The sequence below is a fragment of the Phoenix dactylifera genome, unplaced genomic scaffold, assembly GCF_009389715.1.
Source record: "Phoenix dactylifera cultivar Barhee BC4 unplaced genomic scaffold, palm_55x_up_171113_PBpolish2nd_filt_p 001025F, whole genome shotgun sequence".
In the NCBI taxonomy this organism is placed as follows: domain Eukaryota; kingdom Viridiplantae; phylum Streptophyta; class Magnoliopsida; order Arecales; family Arecaceae; genus Phoenix; species Phoenix dactylifera.
Genome location: NW_024068378.1, coordinates 73,556 through 82,228, shown reverse-complemented (window position 1 = coordinate 82,228; position 8,673 = coordinate 73,556). Strand labels below are relative to the sequence as shown.

At 40.2% G+C, this 8,673-nt stretch overlaps 1 pseudogene; it reads left to right on the top strand.

Annotated features, from left to right (window-relative positions):
• Positions 1-1,510: 1,510 nt before the first annotated feature.
• On the top strand, positions 1,511-1,608 carry LOC120107799 (annotated as a pseudogene).
• Positions 1,609-8,673: the final 7,065 nt, after the last annotated feature.

Here is an 8,673-nt window from a genome sequence, read left to right as displayed (position 1 = left end):
GAAGTTGCAAGAAATGGACGTCCTAAGATGACCAGAATCTGAGATGGTGAATTGGAAGCCGGATGTGTGTCTAGTATGATAAAGTCAACACGAAAATAGAACTTGTCTACTTGGACCAACACATCTTCGATAATCCCTCTAGGGACCTTCACTGACCTGTCAGCTAATTGTAAGGTCACAGTTGTTGGCTTCAACTCACCCAAACCGAGTTGCTCATATACCGTATATGGCAACAAGTTCACACTCGCTCCTAAATCTAGCAATGCTCGCTCAATCCTAAAATTGCCAATGATGCACGAGATAGTTGGGCAACCTGGATCCTTATTTAGGAAGAATATTATGCTGTAAAATTGCACTCACATTTTCAGCCAGAAATGCCTTCTTCTTGACATTTAAACGACGCTTGACAGTGCACAAATCTTTTAAAAATTTTGCATAGGAAGGCACTTGTTTGATTGCATCAAGAAGAGGTACATTGATTTTTACTTGCTTAAAAAGCTCAAGAATTTCAGAGTTTGGTTCAAGCTTTTGCAAGGGCTTTAATCTTTGTGGAAATGGTGCAGAAAAAGGACATTCAATTTTTTCAGTAGATGTTGGTGCTTCAGTTTCTTCGTTATCCTTTTCTTTTGTCTTGGGAGGGTCGGAATCAGGTATGACTTGTGTTTGTTCTGGGACTGGTCGGTCAATAACCTTTCCACTTCGCAAAGTTATTATACTCTTTGCTTGTTCTTTATGCAAAGTTGAAGATGATGCATTGCTACCGCCATAGACTTGAGGATTAGGTTGTGGTTGGGCTGGTAGCTTACCTTTCTCTTGAGCACTTAAAGCAGTGGTCAGCGTTTTCCGTTGATTTCTTAATTCATCATTGATTTTAGCTTGACCTTGCAAGAAAGATTGCAAAGTTTCTTCGAGACTGGATTTTTGAGGGGGTGCATGTGTATAATGAGGTTGCGGAGGTGGAGGAGTTGGGTTATATACTTGTTGAGATTGGTCATTCCTCCACCTGAAATTTGGATGGTTCTTCCATCCAGGGTTGTAAGTACCCGAAAAAGGATTATTGAAAGATTTTTGATAGGTATTCATAACATTGGCCTGATCATGCAAGACTTCCTTGAATGCGGGTATTGTGGGGCAATCAGTGATGAGATGGCCAGGCATCTCGCAAATCCTACAACACTCACTGTTATGTTCTACGGTCTTGACGGGTTCAATCCTTCTAAGTTCAATTTCCTCTACCTTCCTAGTGAGGGCTGCCATTTTAGCCTGAATATCATCCTGAGTACTAAGGTTGTAAAGGCCCCCGTGTCCAATGCTAGTAGGCTTAGGTAAAGGTTTGTTCACTCTATTCCCTGTATCCCATAATTGTGCAGTCTCTGCGAGAGAATCTAAATAGTCCCATGCCTCATCGGGTTGCTTTTCCAAAAATAGACCATTGCACATAGTCTCTATAAATTGTTTTAACTGTGGAGACAACCCTTCGTAAAAGAAACTAATGGTTCTCCATGTTTCAAACCTATGATGAGGACAAGAGAGAAGCAAATCTTTAAATCTCTCCCAGCATTCATAAAATGTTTCATGGTCTTTTTGTTGGAAATTACTAATGTGCCTTTTCAAAAAATTAGTCCTTTGTGCGGAAAAGAATTTTTTCAAGAATTCTCTTTGCATGTCATGCCATGTTCCTAGCGATCTAGGTCTCAAGGAGTTCAGCCATGTTTTGGCTTTATCCTTTACGGAAAAAGAGAACAAGGTCAATTTAAGGACATCTTCCGATACATTTGGCACTCTAAATGTGATGCTAATTTCCTCAAAATCCTTAAGGTGAAGATAAGGATTCTCGGATTCCATTCCATGATACTTTGGCAGCAATTGAATTACTCCTGGTTTGATTTCAAAGTGTCCTATGTTTTCAGGAATAATTATGCATGAAGGTTGACTAGTCCTAGTGGGGTGTAAGTATTGTCGAAGTGTCATAACTGGGAGTCTACCTTCATCACCATGGTGACTTCCTACATCATCAGGAAAATTTGCCATCTCACAAGGTGTGAGATACTGCGAAGGAATTTTAAGGATGTGTCCTAAGGGATGATCTAAAGTTGTACGACTTAATCGACCGGTGTCGTCCCTATTCCAACCTAGCATACAAAATTTAATTAAAATTTTTTTTTTTATATTTTTTTAAAAAAATAAATATAAATATAAGTACCAACTAAAGATACCCTAAAACTACACCTTAAAACAAAAATCTATTCACAATCAAACATGCAACTAAACATTACACCTCAATTTCTAATGTTTTTCTTAAATTTCTAGACAGCTCCTAACTGGTTTGAAGAGGGCACCTAAGCCTCCAATCCGTTCTAATGAACCGAGTTGACCAGGTAAGCTCCCAGGTAAGTAGAGGGGTCATGATGCGTTCGCAAAGGTCCCACTTAAAACCCACTTGCCTCGAACAGATGAATTGTCTCCCTTATAGGGACAAAGCTTGCCTAGACATCAACTAAGCCACAGAGCGAAATTGGTGCAACTTTCGGTGGTCTTCATCCTATTGAGCTCGAATGTCCTTAGGGGCCAACGTCTAGTTGATTTTAGTTAAGCTTAGGATATTTATGCAATGGGGTGATTTTTGGGCTAAGGACGAGTGATGAAATTCCGACCTTATCTTTTTAAATGGGTTCAGCCCTTAGAATATTTTATGCTGATGCCTTATACTATATGCAACAATAAAGAGATTTTTTGTTGCCCAGAGATGGTCACCCAAGAGGGGGGTGAATTGGGTGTTTTAAAACTTTTCGCCTAATTAAAAATAAAACACACAAATGTATGAACAAAAGTAAAGAAAGAGGAATGAGAAAGGTCAATCGCAAACACAAGGTTTTATAGTGGTTCGGAGCTTCCACTGCTCCTACATCCACTCCCCAAAGCACCTTTGGAAATTTCCACTATAATCCAAGATTACAGTCCGGTAGTTTTGCGAGTGCACTATCCAACTCGTTGTTTTACACCGGGCTAACAACAAACCCTATAACCCCCAATTTTACTTAGGCTTGGGACGCCTTTCCCTTGTTCCAAGTCTCTTGACTGGAACAAGCACAATATTGAAAGAGTTTTACAAAAGATTGGAAAGCTCTAAATAAGCAAATATGACAATGATAAGCAATAAAACCCGGAAGAATCCTTTTGCCGTTGGAAGCGTGGGAAATGATGATTCTTCCGATGTGGATCGCGTAGTCTTAAGTGTGAGCTTTGAATCCCGAGCGGAAGAGAGTAGTTGAGCTTGAAATCACTTGGAAAACTTGAAAGCACTTGATTTCTTCACTTGAATGCACTCACTTCCTTGAACCTCTCTCTCTTGCTTCTCTCTTAAATGATCTAGCTTTGGGTTAGTGGAGAGTTGTTGAGAAGCACTTAAGAGGTCCCTTTTATAGCCCAAAAAGCAAATATAGCCATTAGAGATAAAGTAAAAGAGATTTGAAATTCAAACCAAACCTGCAAAAGTTGTCAGTCGCGTCCCAGGCGCTCCGGAGACGTCTCCGCTTCAACGCGAGACGTCTCGGCTGTATAAATTTACTTTTCACTTTGTTTGGGGTCGACTCGGCACTTTACGGGGACGACTCTGGAATTGTACCGTTTGAATCCTTGTTTTTCTATTTTTCTGAGAGGGTCGTCTCTATAATTTACGGGGACGTCTCGGTTTGTTTGCACTTTTTGCATGGGGACGACTCCGCTGCCTTGGGGACGACTCCGCTGTTATAACTCCGAAAAACATGTCTTCTGGAATTCTCTGAGAGAGTCGACTCCGCTCTTTCAGGGGACGTCTCCGCTGCCTTAACTCCGAAAAAGACATCCTCTGGAAAACCCTGAGAGAGCCGACTCCGCTACATCGGGGACGACTCAGAAACTCAGCTTTTTACTTGCGGGGACGACTCCGCGTACTGTGGGGACGGCTCGCGCATATCACTTGAAAGCGGCCTTTCTGCCGCCACTGAGAGAGTCGACTCCGCTACTGAGAGAGTCCACTCCGACCCTGCGAGACGCCTCGCCAGGTGCCGGGGACGTCTCCAAGTGTGCCAGTTCTTCCTGTTTGTGCCAGAGACGTCTCTGAGACCATCAGGAGACGTCTCGGCTGTCCCTGATCTGTTTTCTTCATCTCCAAAATTCTTCAATAAATTCATAAAAATTATGGAAACTTGCCTAGATATTTCTTAACAATATTCTTAATAAAACACATAAAATTCTCAATTAAATTGTTAAGATAAATGGTATTATACTCTAGTGTTTTGTATTCATCAAAATCCATTAGGGGATCAACAATCTCCCCCTTTTTGATGATGACAAAACACTGAGTATATGCAAAATTCGAAATTTAAACATATACACAGTATTTGATCAGATATACAAGTCTAATGTTTTGATTGGAGCTAGATACAATGTGCATAATTCAAAATAGTCAATTTTCAGTTCTATCCTTATGCATAAAATTGATCTTAATAGCTCTTGAGCAATTTTAGCATATCAACTGAATTTGAATCAAGTTAAAATGAAATATTGATGCTAAAGATAATTGAAGGCTAAGTTCTTTTTGACTCCCCCTTTCTTTTCCAGAAGGGCAATTATCTTAAAGCCAATATTCTTCAATTTTATCTTTTCTAATTCAACTTTGGAGTATGAATTTCGTATTTTGCATTCCAATGTATCCAATATCCATATTGGTTCTACTCCCCCTTTTTGCATTTCACAATTAAGTTAAGTTCTATTATATCTACTCCCCCTTTTTGTCATCAACAATGAAGGGGACAAATTATCCTTAGGTGCTTAAAAGCATACTTCCTAGTAAAATTCAGCCTATTTCCATGAACCACTCAAGGATATTCAAGTTGTGCTCTCCCTGTCCAAGTTATTTCTATTAATGAATTTAGTAATTCATATCACTCCCCCTTTGTTTTGGTATTCGTTTCAGACACCTCTTTTTGTTAATCATAGTTATCACGAGATGTGCTCCCCCTGTGTCATATGCATTGATAAGTTGTGTTAAATTTTACCACTTAAGGCATGCTATGAGATTTTTATGGCACATCACTAGATCACATACATAATCACAGAATCACATACACATAGTTAACAATGTACACAAAGTTTCAAAAGAAATTGTATTCATGTATCATTGTAAACCTTTGAAGTCAGTACAAAGTTAAAAGAAGCAAACATTACAAGTATTGATTTCTAATACAAAGGGTGTTTCAAAATAGCCTAGGGTTTACAAAAAGAAGATCCCTAGATGTCTACAAAATGTCCCTCATCGGCGACGTTGCTCATAAGCCCTACAAGCTGCATCTATAAATGCATTGATTGAATCCATTAGGGTCTTAAACTGATCTCCCTGTGACTTATGGAAGGCTGCCACAAGTGCTTCAAATTCTATGGTTGCCATTTCAATTCTTCCTCTAAGTTGGGCAACCAAGGTGCCCACATTGCCTCCTGGGCTTGTCAACTCTTTAAGACTATTTGAGATGGTCTTCAAGCTGTCCTTTAGCTCAATTGATCTGAAGGTTTGGGTGGCACCCACACCACTATTTCTTGCGTTGTAGCTTCTATCTGAGCTCTAATTTCCTTCAGCTCTTGTAGAAGCCCTTCATGTGAAGCTCTGATGGGGGCCAACTCAGTAGAAATCATGGATCTCATTTCCTCCCTCATCTGCTGGCAAATGACAGATGCTAAGGTGCGCATCTGGTCTTCTGATAGGAAGGAGGGCCCACTGACTGGAGGAGGTGGTGGCATGGATGTGGAAGGTCCAGCTGAGCTGGAGGGTATGTCAGGGAAATCCATGTGGCTAGGTGGAGGAGAGTGGTAGTCAGACTCTTGATGTGGGATCTCAGGCTCTAGGGTTTGAGCTTTTCTTTTTGGTACCTTGACCCAAGACCCATCTACCTTTTGAAACTCCATTCTTCGCATTGTGCCCTCATTATAGTAGTCGGTGTTTCTCAAGGGTTTTGCAGGTTCATTTTCGGGAATGTGAACCTTAAAGTGTTTAAATACTAGGGTAAATATCATGGCATAGGGTATACTAAACCTAGAATACCTATGACATAGAGCAATGTAGTTTAACATGAGTCTAGGGAGGTTTAGAGAAATCCCTAGTAGGATATGGTGCATGATAACTAAATCCCGCTCCGAAACAAAATCGAAGCGACCGGTTTTAGGAAACAAGACCCGGTTGACAATACTCAAAAGTAATCTCATCTCGGCATTTAGGTCTTGTGAGTTCACTACATCAAGAGGGCCGCAGTCCTCTCTTCCTAGAAGTAAGTTTAGGGCTATTTCCCTTTGAGGATGTGAGGTCGGAGCCTCACCGTCCTTAGGAATTTGCAAAACAGTGGATAGAATATCCTCATTAATTTCTACTAATGTCCCCCGGACATATGCAGTGTACCCTAAGTCCCCTAAAGCCATATTACTAAACATTTCTTTAACAAGGCCGGGGTAGGTCGAGGTATTGAGGGTACAAAAGTATTCCCACCCTTGGGCACGGAGTCTCTCTCCAATAGAGAACCCCTCACTATCTAGGAAATGAAAATCTATGTACCTCCCAGTGGTTACTGTGCGATTCGCACAGGATATGGTCGCGGTTGGCGGAGCAACCGGAGGAGACGGCGCGGAAGGTTCTTCCCTCCGTTCCTCACCGTCGGCCGCTGCCCTAGGACGCCTCCCACCAGTCCTCCTAGCTCTTTTAGGTGCCATTGAATGGAAAACCTAGAGAAATGAGGAGAAAGAGGCTAGGGTTTGTGTTGGAGAGAAAATGGAGGCTAGGGTTTTTGTTTTTGTCGGGGATGAAAGGGATAGCTCGGGTCGGCTCGAGCTGTTTCGACCTATTTTAAAAAATCTCGTTCGGTCCCCGAGACGTCTCCGCGACTAAGGCGAGACGTCTCGCCGGGAGGACGTCTCTGCGATTTGCCAGAGACGTCTCCGGCACTGAAAAATTTCAGACTGATTTTTATCTTTTCCCAATTTGTTTCATTTAATCACTCTAATCAATATGATTTCTTTTGGTGAATACGGAATGAGTTTGTTTGTGATCCTCCCCCTTAATAATACATCCTATAGAGGTTTAATAATGATTTTTGAATTATTAATGTTGAAATGAGGAATGTTTGACCAAATTTCGAATGCCTATGAAATAGGCTCTGAAAATGTCTCCATGAAGAGTCCAAGGGAGGGTAACCATCCTCCGGAAAGTCAAACAGTTCGTCATTTAGCTTAGATGGATTCATGCTTTCACTTATGTTGACCTTGAGGTGGATTACTAGTTTGAATAGCAAGGCAATGCAATACAAGTTCAATTTATTTGCTAGGATCATACAAGCTCAAAGCATTCCTTAGGAAGTTGAATCTATCTTTACAAAGGGGCTTTGTAAAGATATCGGCCAATTGATTTTCAGTACACACATATTCAATCATCACATCATTTTTCAGCACATGATCCCTAATAAAATGATGCCTAATCTCTATATGCTTTGATTTAGAGTGTTGGACAGGATTCTTTGTTAAATTAATTGCACTTGTATTATCACATTTAATTGGTATATTATCCATTTTGATACCGAAGTCTTCAAGTTGTTGCTTAATCCAAAGAACTTGGGCACAACAGCTTCCAGCTGCAATGTACTCAGCCTCCGCTGTGGACAAGGCAACTGAATTTTGTTTCTTGCTAAACCAAGAAACCAAATTAGCACCCAAGAATTGACATGTGCCACTTATGCTTTTTCTGTCGAGTTTGCACCCGGCAAAATCAGCATCGGAATAAGCAATTAAATTTATGTCAGATTGTTTTGAATACCATAAGCCTACATTAGATGTCCCTACTAGATATCTAAAAATTCTTTTAACAGCTTGCAAGTGTGATTCCTTAGGACATGCTTGGTATCTAGCACACATGCAAACACTGAATAATATATCTGGTCTACTAGCAGTAAGGTAAAGTAAAGAGCCTATCATACCTCTGTACAATTTGCAGTCTATACTTTTACCTTTTTCATCTTTGTCAAGCTTGCAACTTGAGCCCATGGGTGTGCTGATTTCCTTTGCATCCTTCATCTTGAATTTTTCCAACATTTCCTTGATGTATTTGGACTGACTGATGAAGATGCCTTCCTCTGATTGTTTTATTTGTAGCCCAAGGAAGAAGTTGAGCTCACCCATCATGCTCATTTCAAATTCTCCCTGCATAAGCTTGGCAAACTCTTGACAAAGACTATCATTAGTAGCACCAAAAATTATATCATCCACATAAATTTGCACAAGCAATAAGTCATTTTCTTTTCTTTTAATGAAGAGGGTTTTGTCTACATTTTCTCTCTTAAATTTATTTTCAATTAGGAAATTACTTAATCTTTCATACCATGCCCTAGGAGCTTGCTTAAGTCCATACAATGCTTTATGCAATTTATAAACGTAATATGGATGTAAGTGGTTTTCAAAGCCTGGAGGTTGTCCTACATAAACTTCCTCCATTATATAATCATTTAAAAAATGCACTTTTTACATCCATTTGATAGAGTTTAAAATCCATGAAGCATGCATATGCCAAAAGTAGTCTAATAGCTTCTAATCTAGCAACAGGAGCAAAAGTTTCATCAAAGTCTATTCCTTCCTCCTGATTATAACCTTTGGCAACTAGTC